Raw genomic sequence first — 11485 nt, 5'->3', positions numbered from 1 at the left:
TTAGGCACTAAGCCACCAGAGCTCCTAGTATGACTCTTAATAAGCTAGTAATTTGTAGAATGTTATTAAGATAATTATTTAATAATGAGACTTGGCAAGCAAAAAAAAAAAAAAGAATGTACACATGTAATTAGAGCCTTTTTGCTTTGTTTTCTTTGATTATTGCCTAAGCTAACACAAAAGATTGGATTGTCAAATCAGACTCACGTGAATCAAAGATTTTGCCGTGTATCACGATTTATTAATGATGTAAAAGATTCAAGCAATCCAGAGGCTCAAAGTAGTAGGAAGTCTCAGAGATTTAGGGGAGCTTCTTGGGTCCTTTATTCTCAGGATGAGCATGAATCCTCTGGCTCAGAATGCTCAATGAGTTCTCAAAGTGAAGTTTTGTGGGATTATCTCACACAGAAAGGGAATGCTGAGTTTATGACACATATGCTTTATACCCCAGCATTCATGTCATTTTTCAGGGGCATCTTTCTGAAAGCATTCCATAGAGAAGGCCCTCCTGCTAGCATGTACCACTAATCTATTTATCTGGAGGTCCAGTTATCATGTGGACAAGGAAATTAGGTAGGGCCACCTGCCTTCTTTTCCCCACCCCACTTGGAGCACCTGTTCAGTATTCAGGAGTGAAATGAACCACAGGTCAGATGCTTTAATGTCTTCCTCCTCATTGACTAATTATTTTCATGGCATAAATGAATTAACATGTATGTATTTGTCCTTAGAAATAATTGTTTAGTGTACAAACCTAGAGTGCTATTTCCATAGTTTACTACTTCTAACGTTCAATGTCTAAACCTCTGTACCAGCAGAATTCTGCAAAGGTATCAAAATCACCTTGTAAAAGAGAAGGGAAAAGGAAAACTTCACTTTTGTTGGGTCCTCAAGTCCTTACATAGCTCAAGAAGGTCTCAGATACAATGATTGAAAAATAAAGAGCAATAGGCACTGAAAACCTAAAGTAAAAGAAAAACCACTTTTGTGTAAGTCATTTCAGGCCAAAAGGAGAGGAAATGAATCAGCGCATCATTGTCTCAGAAGGACATTCTGGAGTTCACCCAGCTTACTCCATCTTTTCTCTGTTGCTAACATTCTATATCAGAATTCTTGCTTTCAATCTCCTCCCTTGGATTCAGACATCTCTTTTATACCAAGTCAACCTTCCTTGCCTTTGACAAGAATATAAATTGCCCTTTGCTCTAAATCTTTGTTTGGCTCCAGCCAATCTCTGGTGGCACAATGGTTAAAGCATTCAGTTGCTAACCAAAATTCAGGTGTTCGAACCCACTAGTCACTCCACAGGAGAAAGATGAAGTTGTCTGTTTCCATAATGATTTACAGCCTTGGAAGCCCTTTGAGGCAGTTCTACTCTGTCCTATGAGCTTGCTATGAGTCAGAATTGACTCTATGGTAGTGGGGTTTGGGTTTATCTCTTCCAAGTTCCAGCTCTTGAGAGCTGAGGCCAGGTCAGATCTCCCATTCATCAAGAAGGAAAACTCCAGCACAAATGACAGCATTAGCAGCCACCCCAAATTGACACCTCTGCAGAAAACTTGAACCTTTCATGGTCACTCACCCACAGAGGAGGGTTTCCCACTGCCCTGCTTCTCCTAATGCAGCAATTCCTTTAAAACATGGGTTAAATAGCACTAGCAGGGAGATGCCTAGACCATGGTATCTTAAAACTCTACTCAAAGTTTCCTGATGGTAGTGGTGAGTCTGACCTCTACTGTCACTATCTAAAATTCTAAGATTAACAGTGGCGCCAGGGAGTCATAGGAATGTAACTGAAGCTGGCGCCTCAATTGTGAGTACATGGAGACCTAATTAATCCCACCTGGCTTCACCCGATTATCTAAGCAGACGTGCCTTTGGCATTATTTGAACCACAGAATTACCTCTGGCTTCTGCTGGTAGCTAACAAGACCTTTCTTCAAAGCACACGGCAATGCAAGCAGAAAGAATAATTTGTTTCTTATAGACAGATGTCCTAGACAATAGATGTCTGCTGCGTGAAATCAAACAAGACATATAATCAGTAAACACTAAAAATTCCTTGCTCTAAATAATGCCAAATTCAATTTTTGAAACCTTGGAAATATGGAAGTTTAAACGTGAATGACACTTCACAGCTTATAAAGAATTTTCACCCATTTTTCCATTTGAGTGGGAAAAAAAAGAGTAAATCACAACTTCAATAAAAAGCCATTTTTTGTTTTGAACATTTGAACATATTTGAACATGAATTTTCATAAATTCATAGGGAGAAAATTATTTGATTTAAGCTACAGAATGTGTTTTTTCAAGAACTGCTATGTTATGACCACAGTTTTATAATCTTTGCATTTCAACCTCTGAAGAAAGCAATATAGGATTTTCACTTGATTTCTATGCATCAGAGAAGAGCAAGAAAATATTTCCATTATACTTACTGTGGCAAACAATCTACTTAACTGCAGCAATTTCTTTGATGTAGGTTTTGGATCCAAGACAAACCCCATCAGTTGGAAATGACCACTGCTGCCAGCAGCTTGTTGTTGTTGTTGTTATGTGCCGTCGAGTCGGCCCTGACTCATAGCGACCCCTCCTTGGGTTTCCGAGGCAGTATCACTACGGAAGTAGGATTGCCCAACCTTCCTTCCGAGGAGTGGCTGGTGGGTTTGCTAGTGACCATGATTTGCCTTGACAAGATAAATTGACAAGAACTGAATAGGCAAACACTTGAAATGCTATTACTTGCTGTTTGATTGTAGAGTGGTACCTGCTCTAGTTTCCCCAGAATCAAATCAAATGCCAAGGATGCTATGACTTCCTAGTCATTATTAGCATGAGCCCTTCATGAACAAGAAGAAATGCCAACATAGTTTTCAGAACCTGGATGAGAAAAGGAGCTATTCTTTGGCACTTCTTCAAAACAGAGTGGGAAAGGAGAAACATACATTCTATCTTTTTACAAGGCCACAGATAGCTTCTCTTTGCTGCCAAGAGTTCCATTCTCTATTTCTGAGTTCAAATCACATTGGACAATATTTCTCAAATTTCAGTTTTCAATGAGAATTGCAAAGGAAGAAAAAAAAATCTATTATTGGAAAAGACAGTTTTTCTTCATTATGAAAATGATGATTCAAATTCCATACAAAGTCATCATCTCTTTAATTGAAAAAATGTAAATTTTCCACTTTCAAAACCTTGAAAAATAGTACCATAAACTATTTGCCATTAAAAGGAGCCCTGGTGGCACCATGATTAAATAGTCCACTGCTAACCAAAAGATTGGCATTTCAAACCCACACAGCTGCTCCATGGGAGAAAGACTTGGCAATCTATTTACATAAAGATCACAGCCGAGAAAACCCTATTGGGCAGTTCTACTCTGTCTCATGAGGTTACTATGAGTTGGAATTGACTCACCAACATCCAATAGCATTTGAAATTATTTACATTTTGCATGAATGAAAGATCTAAGAATTGATTTTAATTGGGGAGAAGAGAGAATTAAAACATTAATTCTCATCAAGAAAGAACAGGAGAATAAATAAGATAAAAAATTAGCTTAAGACTAAACTTATCAGTATAAAGGACATCTTTTTTATATGTACCCCTGTTAAGGGGGCAATAGTGTGTAGTCCCTGGCCTGCTTGACAGTAGGTTTCACTTGAGTTCATGTATTTCTAGTATTCTTAGTATTCTTAATTTCATCTTTGAAACAATAGATTCATTCATTCAACATTTACTGAGCATCTGCTATGTATGAGACACTGTTCCAGATACTGGGGATACAGCAGTGAACAAAACAGACAAAGACCTTAACTTCATGGAGCTTGCACTATTGTTGTTGTTGTTGTTGTTGTTATGTGCCATCAAGTCAAACACTACAGAAGTAGCATTGCCCAACCTTCCTTCCGAGGAGTGGCTGGTGGGTTTGAACCGCCAGCCGTCTGGTTAGCAGGCAAGTGTCTTAGCTACTATGCTACCAGAGTTCCCTGCACTATAGTGAACTATAATTTAAATATAATTAAAATACTCTGTGTATGTTGATATTTGATTTTACAAAGCACCTATATGCACCTAAAACTCAAAACAAACACATAGTACATGGCTGTGATCCTCATTTTGGTCACCAACTTTCCTTCCCTAGAAATTGAATGAAGATGGCAAAGGCAAAGTCTTAAGCCAATTCTTGTGTCTGGCCTCTTCTCTGTTGTCTTACTCCATTTTAGACTGCATTGTCATTTCACCCAGCCACATTCCCCTGCTTTGGAGAGCTATCCTCCTCTGCAGATGAGTTGACCTCAGCAACAGGCCAGTGTTTTCAAGGAGAGTGAAGAAAATTGTCAAAGCTTTAATCTTTTTTATTGCATACGAATCAATAAAAAAGGTACATATGACATGAAGTGGCCAACCTATCATGGATGGTATAGTTGAAGAAAAACAAAACCCATTGTAGTTAAGTCAATTCTGCCTCATGTGTACACAGTAGAACTGTGCTCCACAGTGTTTTCAAGGCAGTGAGCTTTCATAAGTAGATCACCAGACTTCTCTTCATAATGCTTCATCATTACTTTCTTTTAACTAAACTTCCACCAAATACTGCAGAAAACAATATATTGCTGAAATAATGTTTGGGTCCTCAACATTCCAGCTAGTTCATAGTAGTGCATCAGTAGTATCCTGAACATCAAGACAAGTAGGAAAATAAGTAATGACTGTGGCAATAGATAAGGAGCTCTGGTGATGTAGTGCCTAAGGCATTTGACTGCTAACCAGAAGTTTGGTGGTTCAAATCCATCAGCCACTCCTCGGAAGAAAGACTGGGTAATCTCTTTCTGTAAAGATTTACCGACTTGGAAACCCAAAGGGGGTCGCTATGAGTCAGAATCAACTCGAAGGCAGTGAGTTTGTTTTTTGTTTTATGGCAATAGATAGTGAACATGATATCAGTATCAGCCACTGTCCCTCCTATGGCTGAGGATATGTGATTGGCAGCTGTGGTAAGTACATTCCAATCTTAGGGTGAGCTATGATGTATTTCATTCAGCAACTGCTGAAAAGCCAAGAGCTCTTCTAGAGTAATCTCTGCAAACAGCTGTAGCATAATGGAGCACTACAGTTATGTGTGCTCAGATTTTGTAAAAGAATTTAACAGGTATAGAAGGCCAAGTGGATTAAACAGTATACTGGAATCAAGGTAATCTCAAGGAAAGAATTTTCCATTGACGTTGGTTCTGAGGGATTCTTGGGACCTAAAGCCTTTCTCATCTAGAATTTGCTAATCCAGACTTCACACAATCTACCTAAGAAGAGGAAGATGAAGTAATTCAGAATGATCTTACTGATGTCAAATAACCTCTCTACAAGAAAATTGCCCTCACTGAAATAGATATTCAGGGACTTTGAGTGTTGCTTTTATACTTCAAGAAAAAAAAGTAAACAAGTAAAGGATGGTTTTTAAAATAACCACATTCATGGGACAAGAGATTCCAGTAATTATGAACTGCTACCATCACCACCATCCCCAAATACTAACAAAAATTAGCACTTTTGTTCGAAGTGCTTTTAGAATTAAGAACCTAGAAACAACTGAAGTCAAGTTACTGATATTCTATTTCTCCTTCAGAAAAAAAGACAGACAAGACTGGTGAAAAATTTGGAGGAAAAAAAAACATAGCATTCAGGTATTACCACAGTAGCCTCTACTTACTAAGATTTCTTCCTTTTCTCATATCTGAGCAGGTGTCTCTGTTCTAATGTGTGAGGGGCAGACAGAAAGAGGAGTGTTGTGCACAAAGAGGTATCTATCTCCAAGGAAGATACTCTGACCAGTCTTATAGTCCCTCCTTTGTCTTCATTAGCTGCTTTGGGATGGTTTTAATGGGCCTGCTCTCACTCTCTGCTCTTCAGTGGTAGTAGTAAACATCAAACTGGCAAATGTTTTTTTATTTATTGACTGTTTTGTTATCTGGCATTTTGCATTTCGACAATAGTGAAAAATCTGCTAAATGACTATTTTGCTCATTGTTGTTGTTGTTATGTGCCGTCGAGTCAGACCCCACTCATAGCAACCCCTCCTTCAGTTTCCGAGGCAGTATCACTACAGAAGTAGATTGCTCAACCTTCCTTCCCAGGAGTGGCTGGTGGGTTTGAACTGCCAGCCTTCTGGTTAGCAGTCAAGTGCCTTAGACACTATGCTACCAGAGCTCCCATTTTGCTCATTAGCAATGTATATCTGGCAGTAACAAGTGCCAAGACGCATGGTGAGAGTAATGCAGGCTGTGACAGTTAAGGTTATGGTCAACTTGGCTAGGCCATGATTCTGAGAGCTATGGCAGTTATGTAACGATGTAATTTGGTAGTTATGAAATAAGGTAAGGAGCTCTGGTGGCATAGTGCCTAAGGCATTTGATTGCTAACCAGAAGGCTGGCAGTTCAAACCCACCAGACACTGCGTGGAAGGAAGACTGGGCAATCTACTTCCATAAAGATTTACTACCTCAGAAACCCAAAAGGGGTAACTGTGAGTCAGAATTGACTTGATCACAGTGTGTGTAATAAAGTGGGTCATCCTCCATTTTGTTATATGATGTGGTCATCTTCTATTTTTGCATAACACCAATTTTCACATAACAACCTGGTCTTTGAAACTTAACCATGTTGATAAGTGTGAAGTTGTGTAATTCCAAAATGATCATTAGTATTGTTTTATTGTTGCAACAATATGTAATTTAATTCTTTTGAAAAAGATGGTGTAGATTTTTATGGGATTTCCATAAAAACATTTGTTCTCAAGACAATTTGTTATTTCTATTTTTCTCCCCCAAGAAAGAGGCTGTGACATTAACTGAATCTAAATCTTAAGGAATTTCAGGTGTATAATCTCATAAGCCTTAGCTCTAATTAATTAACTAGAGTAATATTCCATGCAGTCTGTTTACCCTGCATTTAGAAAAGAATGAAGCATGATGAAAGATGACATTTAGTGGGTGAGTTCTGAACTTTAAGGAGGTCACTTTCCTACCCATTTCCCATGACTCCACCAAGCCAACCACAGTTTTTGTGGACAATAGTCTATGCCCAGAAGTTTGTGGGTCAATAGAATGCCTTACAGCGGATAAGAAAGAGAAAAATAGAAAACAAAATCCTCACAACTGGACAAATAAGCAACATCATGATAAACAGAGAAAACAGTGAAATTGTCAAGGATTTCATTGTTCTTGGATCCACAATCAATGCCCATGGAAGCAATGTTAAAGAAATCAAACATATTGCACTGGGCGAATCTGCTAAAAAAATTTAGTGTTGTTATAGTTGTGTGTCAACTTGGCTGGGCCTGGTGGAGTGGCTGGGCAGCTGTTGCTAGTTATTCCCCATGAAGAGACTGGCAATCATCTCCATGGTGGGATCTACGACAAGCAGCTAAGTAGCTGCTTTAGGGATGTGGTCTGCTATATAAGAAGCAGCTTTGGGAATGGTCTCTAGCTTATGGCACACTTGAACCCTGGATGTAGCCATGTCATTGTTCAACAGCCTGCCATGCTTTGCCCATCTTGGGACTTTTAATGGACTCAAATTAAGGGCCTGCCATGTGGTTTGGTAATATTGGGACTGTGCCTTGTTACTTGTCGACCTTGGGCTTGTCAGCCTCATCAGCCAGCAGCTGTCTGAGTGAAGAAAAGCCTGTAGTTTCAGTGGGCTGGAAGCAGAAGTCAGAGTTGAAGCCCAAGGATGAGGGGCTTTTACCCAGCCCCTACAGCCTGGCACTTTGAACTCGGACTTAAAGCCTCCAAACTGTATAAAAATAAACTCCTATTTGTTCAAGCCATCCTATTTGTGGTATTTTCTGTTAGAGCAGCACAGAGGTAACCAAAACAAGTGTTAAAGAGCAAAGATGTCATTTTGAGGACTAAGGTGTACCTGGCTCAAGCCATGGTAATTTCAATCACCTCATATGCATGTAAAAACTGAACAATGAATAATGAAGACTAAAGAAGAATTGATGCATTTTAATTATGGTGTTGATGAAGAATATTGAATGGACTGCCAGAAGAATGAACAGATCTGTCTAAGATGAAGCAATTCTTGGTAGAACTGAGGATGGTGAGACTGTCCTATGTACTTTGGACATGTTAAAAGGAGGGACCAGTCCTTGGAGAAAGATATCATGCTTAGTAGAGAGGGTCAGTAAAAAATAGGAAGACCTTCCACTAGATTGATTGACACAGTAACTGAAACAATGGGCTCAAACATAGCAACGATCAATTGTGGGGATGGCCCAGGACTGGGCCATGTTTCCTTATGTTTTACATAGGGTCACCATGAGTCAGAAATGACTCAACAGCACCTAACAACAACAGCAGTGAATATGTGTTATTCTTCCACTCTAGAACAAAACTTCCATCACCGTCATTGATGTACAGAGTTTAGATTTGTTTGTGTTTTTTCTTTATAATTCTGAAAAGAACAAGAAGGCTGATGGATGTCATGGCAAATCAGTGGCCTTTTTCAATCAGGCAAGCAAGATTTACTAAGTATTTGCTGTGTACCCAGTATTATATTAAGGGATGCAGACCTAAACCATGGTCATTGTCTTCAGGGATATTGTAATACAGTCGGGAAGGCACACAATTGTATATACACAAAACATTTATGTAGAAGAAGTAGGAAACAGGAAGATCAAGGTGTAGTGTCACCTGACTTTGAAGACATTGTGTGGCTGCACACTTGTATCTTGTTTACTACTTTGACCTCAGGTTTTCCCTGATCCTAAATCAACTGAGGAGAAATATTTTGTCCCAGTTGCTTCCAAAGGACCATGCTTCTCTACTGGGTACTGTGATGATCTGAGAGGTCATTTACCCCATCTCCACCTACATTGATGTCACCTTGGTCCTCAATGCAAATGATCCCACATGAGTGCATACCATGATCCTTCCCCAAAACATATCATTTTTGGCTGTGGTAACTGTGATGTTTACACTGGAATACCCATAAAAACCACTTGTTGCTAAATCCATCCAACCCATGGCGACCCCAAAATGGGTCACAATAGAATTGTGCTCCATAGGGTTTTCATTGGCTGAGTTTTTGAAAGTATATCATCAGGCCTTTCTTCTGTGGTACCTCTGGATGGACACAAACTTCCAACCTTCTGTTTAGCAGCCAAGCATTAACTATTTGTACCACCCAGGGACTTTAGAATACCAAACAAAATATTTTTCAAAGTTTAAGGCCTTCCATTATCAGTCCTCTTCTCTTTATCCAACTTTATTTCCCTTTACTAGCTAATCAAACCAAACTAAACTCACTGCCATCGAGTCAGATCTGACTCATAGTGACCCTTCCTTGGGTTTCCTAGGCAGTATCACTACAGAAGTAGATTGCTCAACCTTCCTTCCGAGGAGTGGCTGGTGGGTTTGAACCACCAGCCTTCTGGTTAGCAGTCAAATGCCTTAGGCACTATGCCACCAGAGCTCTCTTACTAGTTAATGTTGTTGTTGTTGTTATGTGCCGTCGAGTCGGCCCCGACTCATAGCGACCCCTCCTTGGGTTTCCGAGGCAGTATCACTACGGAAGTAGGATTACCCAACCTTCCTTCCAAGGAGTGGCTGGTGGGTTTGAACCGCCAGCCGTCTGGTTAGCAGGCAAGTGTCTTAGCCACTATGCTACCAGAGCTCCCTACTAGTTAGTCTCCTCATTATCCTTGAAATAGATCATGCTCTTTTCCACCTCCATACTTTTGCCTCGCCATTCCCATATCCAGAGTATACACTCGACCTTTCTGCTTTTCCTTTCTAGCTTTCAAATCTTCCCTCAAATCCTACTTATTCCCATTTTCTACAGCTACTTCTAATCACTTATGTTTACTTTGATCTATACCATATACTTCTTTCCCTTACTGTGTAGAGTTCTGTGTCTTATATCCTTCAATGAAATTAAAAGTTCCTTAAGTGAAGTTTCTTATGCTGAATCTATTTAACATTAAACTAGTAAGGTTCTGCCAAAAATGTCCAGCAGACCCTTGAACAATGAGGGGGTTAGGGGCATTAACACCCTATACAGTCAAAAATCTGCATACAACTTTTAACTCCCCCCAAATTTAACTACTAACAGCATACTATTTGCCAGAAGCCTTACCGATAACATTAACAGTCAATTAACACAATTCTTGCTGTACAGTTCTTAGATTTCCACACAAAGACACTCACACACATACACAACAGATAAGTCTATTAACTGTATGGAAAGAAAAAAAAACGAACTCTCTGTTGTTGATTTGGATTTGACTCATAACGACCCCTCCTTGGGTTTCTGAGGTGGTATCACTACAGAAGTAGATTGCCCAACCTTCTTTCTGGGGAGTGCTGGTGGGTCTGAACCACCAGCCTTCTGGTTAGCAGTCAAATGCCTTAGGCACTACACCACCAGAGCTCCCATTAACTATATGGCATGATCATTATTTACTATCCATTAAGTGGAAGTGGATCATCATGAAAGTCTTCATCCTCACCATCTTCACATTGAGTAGGCTGAGGTGGAGGAGGAGGAAGAGGACAGATTGATGGTGCCATCTCAGGGGTGACAGAGGCAAAAGAGGTAGAGAAGATGAAAAAGGAAGCAAGACAGGCAGGCACACTTGGTGTAATTTTATGGAAATACATCATAATCTCTCCCTGATTTTTTGCTTTTTTCATTTCTGTAAACATGTTTCTATATGATACCAATCCTTCTTCCACTATTTGCTTTAGTTTAAGTGCCCATATCACAGAAAGGTCCATGTCAGAAAAGAAGTCAAAAGCAGTTTTGAATAACTGGAACCCTTCTGCAAGATTGTCAGCTATCAATTTGTTTTCTAGCACTCTTCTTCTACATCTTCTTCCTCATCATCTAGCACTGGTTCAGAAGCACTCATCTCCATCAAGCTGTCTTCTGTTAACTCCTCTGCTGTGGTGTCTGTTAGCTCTTGAATTTTTCCAAGATCAATATATTGAAAAACTCCATATATAAGTGGGCCTGTACAGTTCAAACCCATGTTGTTCAAGGGTCAACTGTATTTCATTATATCTATTAAATAACCCACAACTATAGACGTCTTTGGAAACAAAGAAGAATCACCGATAGTTGGAAAATTTGGCCTTGGTGACAGAAATAATGCTGGAACTCGCATGGTAGAATTTTGCAAGACCAAGAACTTGTTCATTGCAAACACCTTTTCTTCAACAACAAAAACGGCAGCTCTACATGTGGACTTCATCAGATGGAACACACAAGAATCAGATTGACTACATTTGTGGCAAGAGGTGATGGAAAAGCTCAGTATCTTCTGCCAAAACCAGGCCAGGAGTTGATTGTGGAACAGACCATCAACTGCTCATATGCAAGTTCAACTTGAAGTTGAAGTCAATTAAAATAAGTCCAAGAGAGCCAAAATATGATCTTGAATATATCCCTCCTGAATTTAGAGATCATCTAAAGAATAGATTTG

The sequence above is a fragment of the Orycteropus afer genome, unplaced genomic scaffold, assembly GCF_000298275.1.
Source record: "Orycteropus afer afer isolate SDZICR_OR568_19922 unplaced genomic scaffold, OryAfe1.0 scaffold00143, whole genome shotgun sequence".
Classification (NCBI taxonomy): Eukaryota; Metazoa; Chordata; class Mammalia; order Tubulidentata; family Orycteropodidae; genus Orycteropus; species Orycteropus afer.
This window is presented reverse-complemented; position numbering follows the sequence as displayed.